The 23,325-nt window shown below is 42.3% G+C and overlaps 1 protein-coding gene across 1 annotated transcript in view; it reads left to right on the forward strand.

Annotated features, from left to right (window-relative positions):
* Window positions 1-12,239, forward strand: part of LOC126088400 (uncharacterized) — a 422,478-nt gene extending 410,239 nt beyond the window's left edge. The window contains exon 11 of the mRNA XM_049906540.1: window positions 11,878-12,239. The gene's annotated coding sequence lies outside the window, so the exon portion shown is untranslated. The remainder of the gene's footprint in view (window positions 1-11,877) is intronic.
* Window positions 12,240-23,325: the final 11,086 nt, after the last annotated feature.

Raw genomic sequence — 23,325 nt, forward strand, 5'->3', positions numbered from 1 at the left:
AAAATGCGGAATGGCCGCTCAGGCTTGGCATCACGTTCTCTTCAGCGATGAGTGGCGTATATGCCTTCAACCAGACAAACGTTGGAGACGTGTTTGGAGGCAACCCGCTCAGGCTGAACGCCTTAGACACACTGTCCAGCGAGTGAGCAAGGTGGAGGTTCCCTGCTATTTTCGGGTGGCACTATGTGGGTCCGACGTACTCCGCTGTGGGTCATGGAAAGCGACATAACATCTGTAAGATACGCGAATTCCATCCTCCGACAAGCTGTGCAACCATATCGGCAGTATATTGGCGAGTCATTCGTCTTCATGGACGACCATTCGCGCCCCCACCGTGCACATCTTGTGAAAGAATTTCTTTCTGGATAACGACATCGCTCGACTAGAGTGCTAAGCATAACTGGGATAGATTGAAAAGGGCTGTTTATGGACGAGGCGTCTCATCAACCACTCAGAGGGTTCTACGCCGAATTGCAGTTGAGGAGTTGGACAATATGGACCAACAGTGCCTTTATGAGCTTGTGAATACTATGCAACGAGGAATACAGGCTGGCATCAATGCAAAAGACGTACTACTGGGTGTGTACAGCAATCTGGACCACCACCTCTGAAGGTATCGCTGTATGGTGGTACAACATGCATTGTGGGGTTTTCATGATCAATAAAAAGGGTGGAATGATGTTCATGTTGATCTCTATCCCAATTTTCTGTACAGATTCCGGAACTTTCGGGACCGAGGTGATGCAAACCTGTTTTTGATGTGTGTATTTCCCTAGTGTTATGGTTGCAGAAATTTTCCACTACTACGTCCAGTTGACCCTCTTCATACTTTCTCTTCGTCTGCCTAATGTGGCTTACTGCCTGTTTCCTGGGCTCGTTAAAACGATGTATGTTTCCCGGGGATTTTTTACTATTGTGCTCCTGGAAGGCTTGTTTGCGTCGTCCAAGTGCAGTTTCACATTATGACTCCTACCATGGATGTTCAGTGTTTTTTTTTTTTTTGTCGTGATATCAGTTATTTTTCATTTTGTGTAATCTTTATAAGGAATTCTTCCCATATGTTTGCATGTTGTTTTTCTCACTCCTGCTTTGTGTTATATTCCTTGATCCATCCCGTCTCAAACTTCTCTTTTCTGACGGATTTTCTTCGGTGTAAATCAGAGTCAGAAAGTGGTCTGATACAACATTCGCACCTTAGCGAATTTCAGTGTCATGGATATCTTTCTGAACTGGGTATTGTATTGTTGCATGGTCTATTTGGGATTCTCCCATTTGTTATATAGGTAACCTCTAGGTTTTCTTTATTCACATGCATCTTCTAAGAAATATTGGCATAATTTTCGTGCTGGTCTGTTGTCATAGTCCAACGAGCGTCTGTTAGTTTTTGTTTGTACATTTCTACTCGCAATCTTCGCCACAGTTTTGTGTTACAATTTTTCTCTGTGCGTTGAAACCAACTAGAAAAAGTTTTATGTCGTCTTTGCGAATCTTGGCCATCAATGTACCTAATGATGCCCAGAATTTACCGGTTGATTTGGGGCTTTTTTGTTATCCCCATTCGTGGGGGCATATACATTGACCACAGTATATTTTCTAATTGCGTCCCGTATTTCGCCTGGGAAATTAGAATCAGGGATTGTTAGATCCTGGAGCAATCATTTGCAGCCGCACCTCCCGGTGGACAGATGCTGACCAGGAAACCGCCCACTCTGGGTATCATCGAGCCGGTATCTGGTGTGCAACTTTTTGTTCATAACCGAGTATTTTCTTTCCTCTATACACATAATACCTCATGAGCGTTCCTCTATGCGCCACCTGGGGAGGTGCCTAGTGTTGCAATAGAAACCTACCCAGGTTTGTGTATATCCTTGGCATTTCATGACCGGTCCAAAGTATCGACCAAGCTGTTGAAGAAAAATTGTTCTTACAATTAATGAAATGATTTCATTATTCCAACCGCAATGGAAAGCTCTTGAAAAGATGAGCGTAGCGATAAAACACTTGTTACTTTTAGCTGTGAAGCATTCACAGTCAGAAAATTACCCAAAACTGAGATGTAAGTCGGGCGATACTGCTCGTAGCTGTTGCGATGTGAACTCTACGAAATGGGGCTCTGATATCAGGTTTCGCCGTTGTATCAAGCCTTACGTCTGTTTACTTGTTTCCACATAAGCTTTTCACCTAAACATTATAAATAGTTTTCATGAACCTAATATGCTAAAAGATATCACATAGTTTCTACTACAGTCGTATTCTACCCTTCTTCCAGCACACAAAGACTGAAATCTGTACGAAGATCCTACTTGGCGATATCCATGTAGCGATAGCCGGTTAAGGAAGTCTTGGTTTCCAATTTAACACAGAAGACTATCGAATGGCTAAAGAAATATATAACTCAGTTTACAAAATTATACCATGTTGGCTTTAATATCTCGTTTGACACAATACTTACATAAACACATCAACAAAAGTTTTCCATCACCCCGATATGTCGTGCAGGTTGTAACTTAGCTGCAACAAACATTGCCTATGTTCGTCTGTGAAAATGGACTCGATAAACAAACTGAGCTATCAGTAAACGAAATCCGAGCTTCATAACACTGTGTGCGTGTCGTATGAGTGTCAGTTTCACCGTCATTTAAGCCCTCAACAAATCGTTACATGATAATCTTAAAACTAGCATTTGGTTAAGCTATCTGACTGCATGTTACGTACCATTAATGGCTGAGTGCCAGATTAACAAATTACGTTAATATTTAATTACCACAACATTTATTTATGAATTGGATGTGGACATAAATTATTATTTTTTGAATGATAAGGAGGCTTCTTTAAATGGCAAGCAAAACACGGGATTATTGCAAATTCGGACTAACAATCACGAGGTTAACCCTGCAATTGCTTTTACGCTGTGCTTGCGTATTTTATCTTGAATTCCATCTTCAAGCGTAGTTAAGCCATCTAAATCTCTCCTGGCTCTGTAACTAAAATCAGGCGTTGAGTGTGGTAGATCTGCCGTCACCGATGTGAGGGCAGCATGACAATGCCGATTACTGATAGCTCAGGTTGCTTATCGAGTCCATTTTCACAGACGAACAGTCATTGTCTATTATTGCCCATGATGTCTCTTAAGCTTTAAATAGTGCAAATAAGCTTTAACCGCTGCTGCTACGAATTGCTGTAAACCACATGGAAAAAGGCAGTCGTCTAAAGAGGTGAGTGCAAAACTCAGGATCAAAACAGATACACCGACACATTACAACATGTCACGTAGCCTACTACAGTAAATTTCTTTGCACAAGCCAGATCCTGTATCACTTATTCTTGTTCAAATACGCAGTCAGACAGCTTAGGTATACGTTGTTACAGGTTCATTTGTTCCTGTAGTTTATCATGTTCAAATACCCATTCACATAGCTTATCCAAAAGATAGTTTTAAGTTTTTCTTTTCCATGTAGCGATGTGTTGAGGACTTAAATTACAGTAAAACTGACACTCATGCAACAAGCACACAGTGATTTGAAGGTCAGATTTCGTTTACCCATAGCTCAGGTTGCATATCGAGTCCATTTTCACAGACGAACATAGGCAGTGTTTGTTGTAGCTATGTTACAAGGTGTGTTGTTGTTGTTGTTGTTGTTGTGAGTGTTCTGCACCGATAGTAAAGCCACCTCTGATGCGTTCGTAATCATACATGCAGTTACCATGCACGTCAGTTACGGGTTGGACGTCGGACTTGAACTGACTGCAGCAATTCAGCTGAAACTAAACCATCAGAAGCGACGCCGCTAGAGATCTTTGTGGAACACTATAGCAAACCTCTACGACGCCACGAAGGACAATAGTGACCAATTATCGGGTCTGCATCATCATGTTACACGCAGTCGGCTTGTCAACCAGGGAATTTGCTCGACCCGGGCACCGGAGTCAGAGTGAAATGGAATCCTTTATTTTCAGCTGGTTGTGTTGAAGAAACACACCGCACAGGCCGTCCAAGTTCGACAGGTGTACAGAATAATCGGTATCTACATCTTTTATGTTAAAGAGACCGTGTTTTGAGTGCTCCAGAACTGAATTCGATGTTTAAAGAGGCTACGGGCAGTCACATATCGCAATAATACTGTTACGAGACGATTGCATGATGCGAATCTCTATTCCCGACTATCACGTTGAGGCAACACCACAACACTATACTCTCCGTTAGAGATGGGCAAGAAAACATGGAAAATGGGCGACCTGGAATTTACGTACTGTGTTGTCGGACGATATTCTTATCTGTTTGTATAGCTAAGGCAGGATACGGTGGCTAACGCGCACTGACCAGATTTAGTCCGAAGCGTTGATCAAGATCATACGTTAACCCGGAAGGAAAGGCCGACAGTGCCTGACACCTTTCAGCCAGTCGTCGATTTCAGAGTGGAGGTGCACACCTGCAATCTTTCTCAAAGAATTGTACAGAAAGTATTCGGGAAAAAAATATTGCTTTAATTATAGCTTTATATGTCTGGTTCATGATGAGGTGCCCGTCATTTCGTTAATGGTAAAAGTTATTGCGATATTTACTTAGAAGTGAAACACTGCACGATATTCGAAAAGTCTGCAAAGAAAAATACAGGTCGCTATGATTAAGCGTTTAGTGCACATTACTTAATATGTTGCAGAGTATGAAAACTATCTTAAGCACTGAATTTATCTTCAGACTTGGGTGGAAGTCTCTGTTTGTCACCAATCACGAGAAAATTGATCTGATGTAGGACACTCATTTGCGATCGCGCCACGCCAGAGGTAAAGCCAGAGTTAAATATCGACAACATTCCTCAAATTTCATAAACGATTTGAGAAATCGAAATGAGATTTTGGAAAACGGTAGCACACAAAGAGGAGAATATTTTTCCATATGGTTATTACGCAAATCTTCATTACCTACCGTGTTATTCGACTAAATACAGACATTTTCCATGAAAGAATACAATTTTAAAGGGCTGTCGATAACTACTGAAACGAAGATTGCTATGGGTTTTGGAGCGATATTAGTGAAGGCATTACACGTGTGTTTTGTTCCTAGAATGTGCTTTTTCGTAATCTGCAGATCTTACTTTCCCTCGGTTCCTCACTTAATAAATTTAACAAACTATTTTTTTCAGAATTCTTTTGCAGCTGCTTCTGCACAACGTATTAGTGAGGTGACACTGTGTAAAAACCACTGCGTTTTGACGAAAAGAGGCATATTTTAATGTGGCAATCCGAGAGATATGTGGGTGTTACTGAAAATTTCCCGCTCGTCACGCTTCTCTGAAAGTTACAAATAGTTAACAAACCAGGCAAAAAGAATTTTTTCCATTTTCGATTAAATTCTTTTTAGAAACTAACCAAAGCAGAGGTGACTGAGGATTTTTTATAACTGCCACCATGCAAGTGTGCGCGAGGAGGTTCACCACTTAAAATTTACAGAAAATGTGAACGTAGGTTTAAGTTTATAGTGGCACTTCCCCTCCAGCACTCGACATTTCCCCTGCAGCACCTGCCTGTGACCCCACTACTACCACGCTCCACACACACAAGTCCTGCCATCTGCGCATCTACAGGCCACTGTATTCTGCTTGCACTATACCCTAGTATCCACAGGGAATATTTAATGAGACAACCTGGCAATTTCGTATGCTTCCAACACTGTGTCTCACATGTGCAGTGGGATGTTGTAGGATGGCATTACATAGGGTCTTTACATCTCTCTTACCTGTTTAGGGAAATCTCTCTCCTCCGTGGCATAAGGGCGAGATTCTACAACTATTAGAGGGAGGATTGTATCGCGATCATTTTGCTGATAATTTTATCTTGACGAATGACAACTCGTGTGCTCATCGTGTTGCTCCCCTGATAACAGTCCTTCAGGGTGCCAGGATCACCAGAACTGAGTGCCCTGCCTTTTCTCTGTGCCCATTCGATATTTGAGGGATCGACTAAAATGGGCAAACGTGCTCTGCATGACTTACATGGAATCACCATTGAAGAGTGGAAAAACTGGGACCACGATTGGTTTGATGGGTGATGGCATGCCATGTTGAATTAAAGTCTGCATCCGAGCAAGACGACTTACTGACATAGCCCAAGAATTCTGTGGAAAACCACCCCGAGAGAAATACGATATTCTCGTGATGCTTTTCTTTTTTTTTTCGATATGACCACATTGTAGATGAATATATACGCATGCCTCACAGCCAATTTTTGTTCTCTGTGCTATGAATTTCAAGATAAAGGGATGGTGTAAACCTTTTGTTGGTGCGTGTGTACTACAGACAAAACAAAACTTCTTGTTCTTGTACTTATTAACATTTTTGGAAAAGCTTTGTTTAGATGTGTTGAAGCATCACGAAATGAAAGGTGTGGAACTGTTTCGTGATGGACTAATAATGTACAACCTCAGGTTTTACTATCTGCTACTGTGATGCACGCCTATTACGCTAAAGATTCACTAGAATATAACACTGTGGTACCTTCAAGGCATATTTTAATACTCTTTTGCAGGAAAAAAGTACACTGTTTCAATCAGCCTACTCGTGAGAATTACACTCCTGGAAATGGAAAAAAGAACACATTGACACCGGTGTGTCAGACCCACCATACTTGCTCCGGACACTGCGAGAGGGCTGTACAAGCAATGATCACACGCACGGTACAGCGGACACACCAGGAACCGCGGTGTTGGCCGTCAAATGGCGCTAGCTGCGCAGCATTTGTGCACCGCCGCCGTCAGTGTCAGCCAGTTTGCCGTGGCATACGGAGCTCCATCGCAGTCTTTAACACTGGTAGCATGCCGCGACAGCGTGGACGTGAACCGTATGTGCAGTTGACGGACTTTGAGCGAGGGCGTATAGTGGGCATGCGGGAGGCCGGGTGGACATACCGCCGAATTGCTCAACACGTGGGGCGTGAGGTCTCCACAGTGGTCGGCGGAAGGTGCACGTGCCCGTCGACCTGGGACCGGACCGCAGCGACGCACGGATGCACGCCAAGACCGTAGGATCCTACGCAGTGCCGTAGGGGACCGCACCGCCACTTCCCAGCAAATTAGGGACACTGTTGCTCCTGGGGTATCGGCGAGGACCATTCGCAACCGTCTCCATGAAGCTGGGCTACGGTCCCGCACACCGTTAGGCCGTCTTCCGCTCACGCCCCAACATCGTGCAGCCCGCCTCCAGTGGTGTCGCGACAGGCGTGAATGGAGGGACGAATGGAGACGTGTCGTCTTCAGCGATGAGAGTCGCTTCTGCCTTGGTGCCAATGATGGTCGTATGCGTGTTTGGCGCCGTGCAGGTGAGCGCCACAATCAGGACTGCATACGACCGAGGCACACAGGGCCAACACCCGGCATCATGGTGTGGGGAGCGATCTCCTACACTGGCCGTACACCACTGGTGATCGTCGAGGGGACACTGAATAGTGCACGGTACATCCAAACTGTCATCGAACCCATCGTTCTACCATTCCTAGACCGGCAAGGGAACTTGCTGTTCCAACAGGACAATGCACGTCCGCATGTATCCCGTGCCACCCAACGTGCTCTAGAAGGTGTAAGTCAACTACACTGGCCAGCAAGTTCTCCGGATCCGTCCCCCATTGAGCATGTTTGGGACTGGATGAAGCGTCGTCTCACGCGGTCTGCACGTCCAGCACGAACGCTGGTCCAACTGAGGCGCCAGGTGGAAATGCATGGCAAGCCGTTCCACAGGACTACATCCAGCATCTCTACGATCGTCTCCATGGAAGAATAGCAGCCTGCATTGCTGCGAAAGGTGGATATACACTGTACTAGTGCCGACATTGTGCATGCTCTGTTGCCTGTGTCTATGTGCCTGTGGTTCTGTCAGTGTGATCATGTGATGTATCTGACCCCAGGAATGTGTCAATAAAGTTTCCCCTTCCTGGGACAATGAATTCACGGTGTTCTTATTTCAATTTCCAGGAGTGTATTTAGAATCTACAATATACCGGACTAACTTTCCCATTTGATCAGATATGCCGTTGCGTAGTTTAACAAACATGATGAGTCGTCGGATATTAATGAATGCAGTATCAATAGGAGACCAGATCCTTGGACTTGCAGGCGGTTGCATTATTTCTGCTCCACACTGCTGCTGGCTTGCCTGAAATTATGTATATAAATATGCAAACGGGTTAGGGGAGCCACACTACACTAACACAACACTGTACAACGTATGGTATGAATAATTATATTTTGAGGCGATATGAAAATCGCAGTTTGCACTGATTACACAGTAAGGCATAATTGCTGATGCCAACTAACATTCCTGCTGATCTGATGAGACGTCATATTTATCATTCCCTTATTACTGTAGAGTATTCTTGCTGGTGTTAATGCCTGTCACTATTGTACTTCACGTCGTCACATGTATTTCAAGGTCTTACTCTGGCCGAACCTTCGGTGATAGATGCACAGGCAGTGATGATCATCAGTACACAATTATCACTTGGACGAGCGTACGCGTAATCGATGCGATGCAAGTGATTATTGATGACGCGGAACCGCGATGACCGAACGCATGTTCTCACACTCGCTAAAAGACGCTTTCACTTGATTACTCTACTTTGTGGGAAACTATTTTACTAATTCACATTAGTTCATTCAGGAAGGCCAAACTCGAACGAATGATTGATGTACGGTACGACAGGCAAATGGGCAGATACTCAAATACTTTATCGGCAGCATTGCTAACTTTTAATTACTTCTTTACGCACTTTCACTGAATCCACTTCCCTATCTCATTACTTCAAAAGTAGTTGCACATGTAGCCACACTTGAAATTCCATAATAATGCCCTTCCTATGCAGAGTTACCCACAACACAACACATAAACTCCGTGTCCAGTGCTCGACTCTCCAAAATACACCCGCTCGCAAAGCAATGAAGCCAGTGATACGACAATACGCTTGCAAGGTCACCTCTCTCACGTGGAGAAGTAGCAGCCGTATGTTTTGTCGCTCCTGTGAGCAAATTCCCGACCTCTCCACTCTGTAACCACCATCTGGCGGTATTAAACTTGATCTTGTTTCGTGGCAACAATAATTCCTGATGGAGGCAAAGATTGCTTCCAAATTAGTAGTATATGGACACGTCGACTTTTTGTTTACGTTTGAGTACGGTAAATATCGATCCACAAACGGTTCTAAATTATGGCGTAGGTATAGTCAACTGTTGGACTAATATGCGCCAGAGAATATTAATTGTAAGCAATGGGATGCCTTCGGTCAAAAATTATGTAAAGATGGTACAAGATGTTTCACGTTTAAAGAAAAGAATAAGGTATATGGAGAAACTGGTGATACATAGCGTGTGCAGGAACAAATAGGGAACAGTAAGAAATTATAACACGACCACTGGAGCGTGGTATAATTACGTCGATACTGCTGCCTCTCTCACCTCCATTCATTTAGAGATGGATATAATCCAGTGATAGAGCAGTAATGACGCGTACTATGAACAACAGTTATTGTTATGAGGTGGCGAACGGTACTATTTACTATCGAAAACACGATACGACAAATATTTTGAAACATTCACAGTTAGTTTTTTGAGTGTTATTATATGATATCTGTCATTCCACACAGAATCTCTCAAATGAAACAGTGCCGGCCTATATATGTTCCCAACTCGACTGCGCAGTTCGCACGACACATCTCTACCTGCCGACTGTAGATCGACAGCTGCTGCCTAGCAGTAGCGCTCAGAAACAATAATCATACTTTACTCAAAAACATTGTCGTTGGCAACGATTACTTTAAATTTTTACCACGGCGACACCAGAAGTAGCTGCAACATAGTCACTGTGATTAAGCAATTCTAAATAGTTAGAAGTAATAGTAAATAACTCGACATGTGGTGATAGAAGATCCTCAAAAACCGAAGACTCAAAGGGAAGTGCTCATATTAGGAAGGTCGCACGGTTGGGATGCAGCCTGTTTCCGCAGGTGTTCAGAAGGAGAGACGGAAATAAAATGAAAGTTCAAGAGGGGAAACGGTATAAGTGCTAAGATACCCTGCTGACACTTGACAGTAGGAGAAAGCTGGAAGTAATGAGGAATAAAAGAAACATGATTAACAATAATACTGAGATAAAACTATAGACCCCATAGACGCTGAAGAAAGAGATTAGAATATACAACAAGTAATTGAAGACCTTGAGTGTGCTACTCTCATATGGAAAGATTTTATCAGGCGAAGAAATTGTGGAGGGACGTGTTAGACGAATCACAAGTTTGATGACAAAGAACAGAAAAAACTTACACTGGATAGATCTGAAGGGGATTACCCATCACGAAGCAGCTGCTACTATGTGGTGCGTTGATTGTGGATGTGTGTTTACAGTTTAGAAAAATCCCTCTGTAACCCCTTTGTGTTCCTAAATTCCCAACCAAACAGCGTTTATGGACAGCGAAGGAGAATGCTTGTCGACGTATAAGGGAAATATAGAATATAAACACATAACTGTTCTGTTCAGAAGAGTTCAGGTCAAGCATCTACAGCTCTAGAGTACTAAAACTAGTAACATCCGCATTTAACTGTGCGGCTGAACCTAGCTGATACCGAATAGTAGCGAAATTTTTAATTTCTAATGGAAGGTGCATCAATGTGGAAATTTCAAAAGTGTCCAGAAAGACTGGCTGGAATCAATTCACACACGAAAGTTATGTAAATGTACCTCAGTAAAAAATGTCTATGGTAGGTACGACTGTACTCCAAGTTCCAGCAGCCCTCTCCTGTGCTAGGCAACATCCAAATTATGAGCAGCCCTCACACGAAGTAAGAACGTGAACGCAGGAGCAAATGACTGCTTTGTCCAGACTGAAGATGCGGACCAAGTCCGTATACCCTCGCCAAAGAATTTGGATATGGAGCACTAAAACGGTTCTGGATGTCTCCATAGCGACGGTTTAGCAACGTATGTTACGAGCTGTCTCTCCCACAAACGCTTTAGCGTTCACCATCCTCGTGATGGCCGTTGGCGGAGTACTGAGTAGGAGAACGTTTCTTAGGACCGCTTTCCCATAACTTGTCCTAAAGTCAAGGTGACATACGTTGCGTTAACCGCGGTGGCAGGGTACATTCATGAATCCCACTGCGGACTACTTCTAAGTGTGATGCTTTGGAGTACCAATAGATGCACGGGTTATCGCCTTTTTCATTTTGAGGGAAATCTTCACAGCAACCGCTCCCTTGAAGGAGCTATGAAATCCCGCGGTACTTTCCCAATCCACATTCCACATTTAGCAAGACAACGATAGCTGTTCTTAGAACGACAAGTACCACTAATGAAGAGATCTTTTACTCATTAAATGGCTCAAATTTTAAAATAGTTTCAGAAACTGGTTGGTTGTAACCTATTCTTAATGTTCCCTCAGAAAATGTCGCCTTATACATTCTTGGACGAACCTCAAGCAAAGACATATCGTTACAACATATGTAAGCTCCCTTTGAATCAATGCCACGAGGTATAATGATTTCTTTCGCAATGTGTAAGAAGATCACAGAATTCCCATATTGATACTCTGTAATATTGTGATTGTTTACATTTCAGTGTTGTCATTAATGTAATCTGTCGAGTGACGCTCATTTCAATCACAGGTGTAATACTTGGATTTAATTTCCACAAGTACTTGTTTCCGATATCACATCTGTAACATGTGAAACAACTTACTGGAGACGAACTATGTACGTGTACTTGTATTTTTTCATACTTAGCCTTTAAATGTGCGACAATTTTTTTCTAGTCAATAAATAAATTCCACTTACCACTAATCCTAACCACAATTCCATAATTCAAGTATGTTGCACTAAGTATTGTCTGCCTTTATTTTCAGAGCGAGGAGCAAAGATGAACCAAGCGCTGTCAGTTGTCTGAAGAGGACCTTGTGCATGGCGTTCCAGTAAACTAAAACTTAAGACATTTCATTAGGGAAGACACTGGAAGAGCAGAGCCACGTTTTATGTGTCTTCAAAAGAATTACTGTATATTTTTTGTTACATTCTCGACGCAGACAGTGACACAACGTCTATTTTTCTGTGCCCGTAAGAGAAATGAGAACTATCGAGTGTTACGTCCATTTAGTTTACTACACGACGATGTAATTCTTAAAATTTTCTAAAAATATTGATGAATATAGGTAAGTTTACGAACGTTGCAGATAATCGAAAACAGTTCACTGTTTCTAATACCTGAGTTCACTGGTTGTGGTGCTCGGAGAAATTTCTATATGTGTCATTGCCGTCCAATAAATATTCCAGTTACCTACTTATTACTTCTTAATGTCAGTTACAATGTGATATAAATTTAAAAACCTGCTTCGAAAATCCACGTTAATGTAGAAGGTCCACAATCACGTTCACTGTTGGATTAGAGAGACCTTGCGTTGGAAAAAGATCAAATTAAGATGGTGGCTTAGTCTGCTCTGTTAGTCTCATCACCTGCTCATGCCAATACGAAGTTTTTTTAAAGTTTACTTGGATATCATGGTCTGTGAAATTTATTGCAGTCTAAGAAGAGACCATAATTCGACGTATTTAGCATGGCATACACACATCAAAAATAGTTTTTCATCACCCCAAATACCAGAACTCCTGAAGATAGACATTGACGGTGGAGATTGTATCACAGTCACAGTCCCTTTCACTGTTCAGAGATGTCACTAAACCCGCCCAAAGATGTAAGGAACCATACATGAGCAGTGCCTATTAGACGGAGGAGATCAGACAGCCGATCAGTTCCAGTTGTTCTGACTTGGAGGAGATAGAGATAGGAACAGTCGATGGCACGCCTCGCTCAGGCTTCCCAAGGGCTACTACTACAGTAAATGACCGCTACCTCGCTATGGCTCGGAGGAATCCTGACAGCAATGCCACCGTGTTGAATAAAGTTTTCGTGCAGCTACAGGACATCGTGTTGCGACTCAGACAGTGCGCAATAGGCTACATGATGCGCAACTTCACTCTCGACGTCCATGCTCAGATCCATCTTTGCAAACACGACACCATGCAGCGCGTTACAGATGGTTCCAGCTACAAGCTGATGGACCGCTCACAATTGGCGACACATTCTTTCCAACGATGAGTGTCGTATTGGCTTAAACCAGACATTCGTAGTAGACGTGTTTGGAGGCAACCCGGTCAGGGTAAACGCCTTAGACACGTTGTCCAGCGAGTGCAGCAACGTGGAGATTCCCTGCTCTTTTGGGTTGTCATTATGTGCGGCGACGTAAGCAGCTGGTAGTCATGGAAGGCGCTGTAACGGCTGTACGTTACGTGAAAGCCACTCTCCGACCGATAGTGCAACGATATCGCCAACATATAGGCGAGGCATTCGTCTTCGTGGACGACCATTCGCGCTCCCATCGTGCACATTTTGTGAATGACTTCCTTCTGGATACCGACGTCGCTCGATAAGAGTGGCCAGCGTGTTCTCCAGACAAGAACCCTATCGAACATGACTGGGATAGATTGAAAAGGACTGTTTATGGACGACGTGACCCACCAGCCACTCTGAGGGAACGACGCCGTTGAGAAGTGGGACAATCTGGACCAACAGTGCCTTGATGAATTTGTGGATAACATGCCACCACAAATACAGGCATGCATCAACGCAGGATGATGTGTCACTGGGTATTAGAGGTACCAGTGTGTACAGCAGTCTGGCCTACCAACTCTGAAGGTCTCACATGCAACGTGTGGTTTTCATGAGCAATAAAAAGGGACAAAGTGGTGTTCAAGTTGATCTAAATTCCAATTTACTGTACAGGTTCTGGAATTTTCGGAACCGAGGTGATGCAAAACATTTTTTGATATATGTATTATGTTGGTACATAAATTCATAGCCGTTCCCCATAAGTCAAACATAACAGACACACATAACAGAGGCTTTAGCCACCAATAATATCTTCTGCTTCACTACTTACAGCAATCTGACAACGCTAAAGCAACGTTTTGATTCCTTGAATGTAGATATCCCGTGGTATTGAGGAGACATGTTAGGAGTGCATTTTCGTCTGGAAGGGAAGTTTCGAACGATGTTCGTTAGGGAGCGGAAAAAGTGAAATTCTGGGGACGCCAGATCGGCTGAATAACGTGTAACGTGGCTCCAGAATGTCTTCCCAACCAAAGTTTTATATATATATATATATATATATATATATATATATATATATATATATATATATATATCAGTGTGAGGGGGATTGCGTCTGCAAGACGTCTCCGGTTTGGGCAGTAAATGTCAGCAGTAATGGTTGTACCTCGGGGAAAAACAATACATAGTAGACCACACTCCGTAACTGTTCTATCAGATGCGTAACATTATATTTTCTGGATGTGCGCAGGTCTTTGTATGGAGGCTTGCTGCTTTTTTTCTTTTTTTTTGCTCAAACATTCGTTTCTTCTCCTTGTGTTAGCATAAAGACACTATTTCTAATCACCAGTAACAGCACAATATAGGAATGGTGGGTGTTGTTTACAAGGCAGTTGATGACGAGCAAGCAGTGATGCACACATTGCTACCCGCATTATTGTGATTTTGACTCAGGCGGTTCATAATATTTTACTGCTTTCGAGCACGAGCACGAATATATTTTTTCCAGTGGCTCCTGCAGACACACTTCATGTTAAAAAGATACTCCTTAGAACGAGAAAACCATTTTCATGGCATTTTCTGTCCAATGATTTATCCTTATCTATGGCCCAAATATTTCTGGCTGCCTCCTCTGTTGTCACATGCCAATTGAACTCAGACAGAAAAATATGTCGGTAATGTTCCGATTTCGCAACTTAAAACTCCAACTTCTAGCTTCTACAGTTCTACCCGCTATCTCAGAGTGAAAAAGTTACGGTTTATTAATTGAAATTACAACAGTGAACTACTAATAATCAATTGGTAAATCAACCCATAGCAACTGGAATACCAAAAGACGAAAAGAAAACCACTACGAACTAACGTACAGGGTTATTACAAGTGATTGAAGCGATTTCACAGCTCTACAATAACTTTATTATGTGAGATATTTTCACAATGCTTTGCACACACATACAAAAACTCAAAAAGTTTTTTTAGGCATTCACAAATGTTCGATATGTGCCCCTTTAGTGATTCGGCAGACATCAAGCCGATAATCGAGTTCCTCCCACGCTCGGCGCAGCATGTCCCCATCAATGAGGTCGAAAGCATCGTTGATGCGAGCTCGCAGTTCTGGCACGTTTCTTGGTAGAGGAGGTTTAAAGACTGAATCTTTCACATAACCCCACAGAAAGAAATCGCATGGGGTTAAGTCGGGAGAGCGTGGAGGCCATGACATGAATTGCTGATCATGATCTCCACCACGACCGATCCATCGGTTTTCCAATCTCCTGTTTAAGAAACGCCGAACATCATGATGGAAGTGCGGTGGAGCACCATCCTGTTGAAAGATGAAGTCGGCGCTGTCGGTCTCCAGTTGTGGCATGAGCCAATTTTCCAGCATGTCCAGATACACGTGTCCTGTAACGTTTTTTCACAGAAGAAAAAGGGGCCGTAAACTTTAAACCGTGAGATTGCACAAAACACGTTAACTTTTGGTGAATTGCGAATTTGCTGCACGAATGCGTCAGGATTCTCTACCGCCCAGATTCGCACATTGTGTCTGTTCACTTCACCATTAAGAAAACAATGTTGCATCATCACTGAAAACAAGTTTCGCACTGAACGCATCCTCTTCCATGAGCTGTTTCAACCGCGCCGAAAATTCAAAGCGTTTGACTTTGTCATCGGGTGTCAGAGCTTGTAGCAATTGTAAACGGTAAGGCTTCTGCTTTAGCCTTTCCCGTAAGATTTTACAAACCGTCGGCTGTGGTACGTTTAGCTCCCTGCTTGCTTTATTCGTCTACTTCCGCGGGCTACGCGTGTAACTTGCCCGCACGCGTTCAACCGTTTCTTCGCTCATTGCAGGCCGACCCGTTGATTTCCCCTTACAGACGCATCCAGAAGCTTTAAACTGCGCATACCATCGCCGAATGGAGTTAGCAGTTGGTGGATCTTTGTTGAACTTCGTCCTGAAGTGTCGTTGCACTGTTATGACTGACTGCTGTGAGTGCATTTCAAGCACGACATACGCTTTCTCGGCTCCTGTCGCCATTTTGTCTCACTGTGCTCTCGAGCGCTCTGGCGGCAGAAACCTGAAGTACGGCTTCAGCCGAACAAAACTTTATGAGTATTTCTACGTATCTGTAGTGTGTCGTGACCATATGTCAATGAATGGAGCTACAGTGAATTTATGAAATCGTTTCAATCATTTGTAATAGCCGTGTATAAAATTGGTAGTACACAGGGAATTGCTTATGGTTTTTCGGTTCTAAGACAGTTACGAAAGAAAGTTGCTGACAATACATTTTAGTGGTAAGAATGCTTGCATTAGCTACGATAACGAAAAAAATATTTACCCTTTTAATTCACAGTTGTGGATTCAACTGTGGAATAGGTATATACGGTAGTAAAGTACTTCAGAGTAGAAAGTTAAGTTTTGAAAATAACACTTGTTTATGGAAGTAAAGCATATGGTCGTAAGTAAGCACCTGTTATATAAGACACTATGGTTATATGGTTGTGCAAATTAGAATTTAAGGCGCTAGAAACAATATATTAGAAACACTAGGATAACGCTAAATCTAATTTTAAAGTAAACAGCAAATACATCACAGGTAAGTGAATGCAGAATACTTATGCCTCATTCTGTGAGGTCCACAAAAGGGAAAGCATTGTAAGTTTGGTACTGGATCTCAGAGTTTCAAGAGCAAAAAATGTACTTTTCAGAAGATATTGTCTCGCGATGGCCACTAAAAGTTTCCCGATGTGCTCCACGACAGAATCCCTCTCTCAGGTGTGTATGAAGTCACAAAAGACACAATTAAAGTATCTACAACGTGACTAGTTTTCGAATACTGGTCTCTTTACACACACTTTTTTCCGTTCAGTCAAATGTCTTTCCAATTATTCGTTAATTATTGTTTTACCTTTAAGAAGGTGACCAATGAGAGACAACTTTTTCTTTGTAGAAAATCTGATACCTCCTGAACTATTTAAATAGATTTTTTTACTGTCCGTTGCGACTGCATTAACTGCTAATCCAGCTGGAAACAGAAAATGAACTGAATGTTTTAAAGCATCTAGGCTTGGCGACTGGATACTGAACAACGCACGTAGTGAAATATTTCTGAACGTATGATACAAGTGGCTGTATGTATATCTATATCTGTTCTCCACATCTGCTCTTAAACCACTGGGACGATATCAACATCACTCGATACACGTGTCACTTCCTGTGTGGAATGAATCGCTTGTGGAGATAAGTCCTGCCACCTCTCAAAGGGGTGGGGGTTAGAAAGAAGCGTAGCTCACAACAAGCAAGTAGCCACATTATATTCATCCGATATTTGAGAATGGTAGTATTTACTCACTTGCAACCAACTTTACACATAATTTTAAACCTCTACAAAATATTTTATTCGCTGACACCCGACACAAATTGATAACAGGAAGAAACTTTTATTGACAACTACGTTTCTGCGGTTTCTTGCAGTAGAAGTGCCACACCAGTCATGACCCTTTATTATACTTGTCCTTTACTACCAACTCTATTTACAACACAGTTTGTAGAAAGTATTCATATACACCACTGAACGTACTTACAAAAATATATCGCTGGAGATACAGCGTCATAAACACTGAGATAAGTGAAAAATGTCAGTGACATGTATGTTATCTCATTCACAACAAGTTCGCAGACAGTATTCACATATACGGCAGAATGTACCTACAAATCTTTAACTTTGTATGACGCTTACTTCAGACGATTTGATGACATAAACGTAGGAATCATGAAACTGAAACTGCAGGGTGGAATTTGCTAGAGATACATATGAAATTTTGGTACTTCTCTATGTGAAATACGGTATATGGATGTGAAATACGTACGAGAAATATTCGTGAAGTGCGCGTAAATGGGCAAAGCAACGGGTAGATAGCTGTTCCTAAATGCCTGGAACAGGTACTTACATTACGTACTACACGGAAGTAAATACTCTGGGAGCTAGAAACAACAACCTCCTATGGACATGGAGGTGATAGCGCGGAGAGAGAAGAGCGTGGAATGGAGGAAATGGACTGAAAGGGAAGAGGAGATAGAGAGGGGGAGGAGAAGGTGGACACATGGTGGAGGACGAGATGGGCAGAGAATTGGGAGAAAGAGGAACTGTACGTAAAGGTGGAAAGAGAAGGAAAGCAGGAGGAGATGCACAGAGGAGGAAAGAGGAGACGATCAGAGGTGGAGGTGCAAATGGACATATAGACGGAGGAGGATCAGATGGACAGAGAGAGATAGGAGAAGAAGACGATCAGAGTTGAGGGGTTGTGGGGGTGGGATAGGGGGGATAGGGAGAAATTAACAGAGATTGGGGGAAGGAGGAGATGTAGTAACAGACAAGAAGGAGTATGACCTCACAGCCAACACCAACAAAAAATACGTGGCTGTGTCTTGCAATCAAAAGAAGTCGGACAAAATCGAGACATCTTTCCATAAAGCAAATATTAACAGATTTTCGAGCAAATACATTGTTAAAATTGAGGCTCCTCCATAAAACCTATAATAGTAGGAATATATTTCACGATTCAGTTGCGTAAGGGATCAAATGCTGTGAGTAAAGTAGACAAATGGCGTGAACCGGGAGGAGCTTCGAAAGTACACTGAGCGAGCACACGCATTTTGAGGAAAAAAAACCGTATTTTGGCGACGTATGACATCTTTAAAGCACTCACTAACTTTTATTGATAGAAATTTTAACATGCAACACAGAGCTCAAACCGGACGAATTTTTAACATCCTATAGGATATGGTTATTTATAATAAGGAAATGCAATATCCGAACCCGTATTCAGAACAAACTGTCCGAAGCGGCGACTTTCTAAGGTAATTTATGGAAAAAGAGAGAGAAAGCGAAGCCCCTGTTTCTAATGCTGTCTAACTTGCGTTGACAAATATTCTTTACCTGCATCAACTATCAAACCATCGCCTATAAACATATAACAGTAGTTTTACAAACTTCCTTTAAAATAAACAATTTCAGTACAGATGAAATACTTCACCGTTTAATAAACAAATTATTGAATTATATTAGAACTAGTAATTTCGCAAATAGTCACAATCGGCAATAACATGTGAAACGTACAACATAATCTACAGCATACTATTAGTGCTTCTTGCCACGGAGCCCGAAGACATGAAACCCATGGAGTTAAAGCAAGAGAGTGGTAATAGCTGTGGATACTGCGGCACGATATGCCAGCTATCTTGAAAAGGATATTACTACGTAGCATTAAGCGAGTAATAAAGTTAGTTCTTAAAAGCTACACCTAATTACAGTATACTAATAAACATAAAATGTTCATCACACAATAAGTGGAATAAATGTAAAGCGCCGTAATACTGCGCAACCATAATCACATAACAGAGAACTTAAAACACAATAAGTAATCGCACATAATAAAACTAAAGGATGATTTACATAGACGTGATGAAATATGGGAAACGACTGTGGAACGCCAAATTACGGAATAATCTATAGTCTCAGAATGAAACTCATTATTCAGATTAAAATCCATCATTACTTGTCATTCGTAGTTTACTGCTGAAGACGAAAGGGATTGTGTTGTGACACATGTCATTAATTAGTGGACGCCAATTTTCCATTCTCAAAATCTTACTCTAACAAGGAAATATTCCGTATTATTTTATGAAACCTAATTTGGACTCATGCTCCAATTTGTAAGACGGGGTGTTTCCAAGACCTTTTATACAGCTTTACGACAAAAATTGGCTGCTCTGATATCAAACATCAGTGTTCATATGAAACAGACGTAATCAATAATGCATATAATTTTTAAAATTTTTTTCCTCTTATATTAGTACAATTGCTCTTCCTTCTCATTCTGCGCAGAGTCTCCTAATACCTTACCTTATCATTCCACCCAATTTTCATCATTCTTCTGTAGCACCATACCTCAAATGCTTAGATTCTCTTCCATCCCGAATTTCCCTAATTCCATGCTTCATCACCAAACAATGCTGTGCTCCATATGTGGGGTGCTGCCCACTCGTCGCTAATAGGGTGCCTACAGGATGCAGTATAACAGTTTCAAACAAATAACATTAGCAGTTTTATTTCCAGAAAGCAAACTGACTGTACTTAACTTTCTTTACAGCAAATGTCGCTAGCAACAGGCGACATGAAAACAGTACAGTTCTTGATAGACAGCGAGTCCAAGGAAACACTCGATACTGATCAGACAGCGTAGCACTAATCACGTTGCAGACTCCGGCCTATCTGAGCTGTCGAGGCTAGCAGAGGCGTCGTTTATTTGTACTTGTTGCTGGGTGGGGGGTGGGGGGGGGGGGGTGGGAGCGCTCCTGGTGCGGCTCGGTCCAATTCCCCGCTCCACTGGCCGACGTTTCCTCACAGCCTTTTCTGCTCCCGTGTTCCGCTTCTTGGTTCCGGCGTTTGTGGTTTCGCCAGAACACCGCAGATGCATTATCAGAAATTTCTTCCTCAAATTAACGTATATCTTTCGTACTAGTAGACTTCTCTTGGTCACGAATGCCCTTTTCGTCTTTGCACCGTCCATCGTGGTTTATTTTGCGGCCTAGGTAGAGGAATTCCTTACCTTTATCTACTGCATTATCACCATTTTGATGTTAAGTTTCCCGCTGTTGTCATTTCTGCCACTTTTGTCTTTCTTCGACATGCTCTCAATCTCTACTTTGCACTAATTAAACTGTTCATTCTGTTCAATAGATTCAGTAATTCTTTTTGTCTTCTAACTGAGGATAGTAATGTCATCAGTGGATACCATCACTGATGTCCTTTGTCCTTGAATTTTAATACCGAGCCCCTAATTAATCCACGTATTTCCTACAACCAGTTTGCACTAAATAGCCCAAATTATACGTACGTTGCTACTTCCATAAAGGAGACGTCCAACTCAACAGGTCATTTCATTCGGAAGACATGAACTATGTTAGACCTCTACTTTGAAAACACTAAAATATCCATTGCATTTATATCCGACTGATCATTAAGTAACTTATCCTGCTCTTCAATCTTGCAGTTATAAATATGAAGTGAATCTGAAATGTCTAGCTTTAAACCTTTGAGCGCAACATGCAATAACTTCAACGTTTTCTCTACGCCGCCCGCGACGTGCCACTCACCACGCAAATGTTGTAAAAAACCGTTCTCTCAGTCAGTAAAGAGTGACATACTCCTTCAACCGTTTATGCCTCCAATATATTCGCAATACCATGCTACAACTGATAGCAGTTATTTCTGCACCTCCTATTCCTCAATTGGCAGTTGTCGCAGACGTGTAACAATCTCGTGAAAGAAAGCTCTTTTGTTTCTCGTCGGATATTTAGAATCATTCCTAATTATCATATACGTGTGCAGATTTTTATGGTACTTGTAGTAGCCTGGTCCATCTCCCTACCGAGTCATTCACAAATCAAGAAAAATTATTTAGTTATTATTTTCTTACTAAAGTGCATATTTTAAGTGTGTGTGTTGTTGATTGAAAATGGAATGCAAGCTATTAATTCTGCTTCCACTCGCTTCATTATAAGAAAACTGTCGTCCACATAACGCTTATGAAAGACTACCTTTCATGTCAAACATATGTTATTGACGAAGACCCTCTTTGTCATGCCATTTATGAAATTTCAAACAATGAACGGGAAAGTCAATTACCCACTAAAAGACCTTCCCTCCGCTGATAAATCTCCACATCAGTTACAAGAAATTGCACTGAAAACTGAGTTTTTGCGGATCAAGAAAGTCAAGACTTTCCTCCGCCCACGTGGAGCTATTATGTGGGTTTTCACAATTAATATGTGAAGCGTCCTCAACGTCGAAAAAGGCCAATACAAATATCGTTAGTAATGTAAATTTCTTAGTCCTCACTTTCAAGAATCACTCTGTTTTCCACGCTATAGTTGACCTGTAACTTATATGCACTCTTAAACTTCCTTCACAACAGTACCTTCAAATCTGCCATGATATCGTTCCCCCGGTCACTATTACACTCATACTTTTGTTTTCCTTGTGTAGATTAATCTGGGCATTAAAATTACGTTTACTGATGAAATGAAATAAATTCCGACGTCTGCCGCAATTGGGCACTGAAATAAATACAATGGCGACACGTCAGTATTGGCGCCACATCCGGACTCGAACATGGAATTCTCGCTTTACCAGAATGGTCCCTCAGACACTTTTCATTTTTAATCTCATTTGGTTCATCATTGTCCGTAGTATTTTTTCGGAGCGGAAGTCCCATGACGTCTGATCTATTTACACAGCGTCTTATTACAGAGGGCAGCAATCCCTCTGACTGAACACGATGACCTACTGTACCGACACAGCATCAGCTATCCGAGCGCGCTTTCCGTCAGACCCAGATGCCTACCTTGTCGCACACTGCTTACGTAGCCCCTGTTCACCATATTCACAGCTCGCCGCATACCGCTGGATTCCCGCAGGAGTTCAGGAGAGAGAGTTAATTCGCACTAAAATGAACTTACTGGCACTATAGCTGTTTATATTCATATACACTATGTATTCGAAAGTATCCGGACTCCTGGTTGAAAATGACTTACAAGTTCGTGGTGCCCTCCATCGGTAACGCTATAATTCAATAGGTGTTGGCCAACCCTTAGCCTTGATGACAGCTTCGACTGTCCGCAGGTGCTGGAAGGTTTCTAGGCGAATGACAGTCCATTTTTCACCGAGTGCTTCACTGAGGAGACGTATCGATAACAGTTGGTGAGGCCCGTCGAGAATTCGGCGTTCCAAACATCTCAAAGACGCTCTATAGGATTCAGATCAGGACTCCCTATAGGCCAGTCCATTAGAGGGAGGTTATTGTCGTGTAACCACTCCGCCACAGGCCGTGAATTACGAACAGGTGCTCGATTGTGTTGAAAGATGCAATCGCCATCCCCGAATTACTCTTCAACAACTGGAAGGAATAAGGTGCTTAAAACATCATTTCAGCCCTGTGCTATGCAACGCAAAACAACAAGGGGTAAAAACCCCTCCATGTAAAAGACGAACACACCGCCGCGCGGGGTAGCCGTGCGATCTGAAGCGTGTTGTCACGGTCCTCGCGGCTCTTCCCTTCGGATGTTCGAGTCCTCCCTCAGGCATTGGTGTGTGTGTTGTCCTTAGTGTAAGTTAGTTTAAGTTGT

Source organism: Schistocerca cancellata, chromosome 6 (assembly GCF_023864275.1).
Source record: "Schistocerca cancellata isolate TAMUIC-IGC-003103 chromosome 6, iqSchCanc2.1, whole genome shotgun sequence".
NCBI classification, from domain to species: Eukaryota; Metazoa; Arthropoda; class Insecta; order Orthoptera; family Acrididae; genus Schistocerca; species Schistocerca cancellata.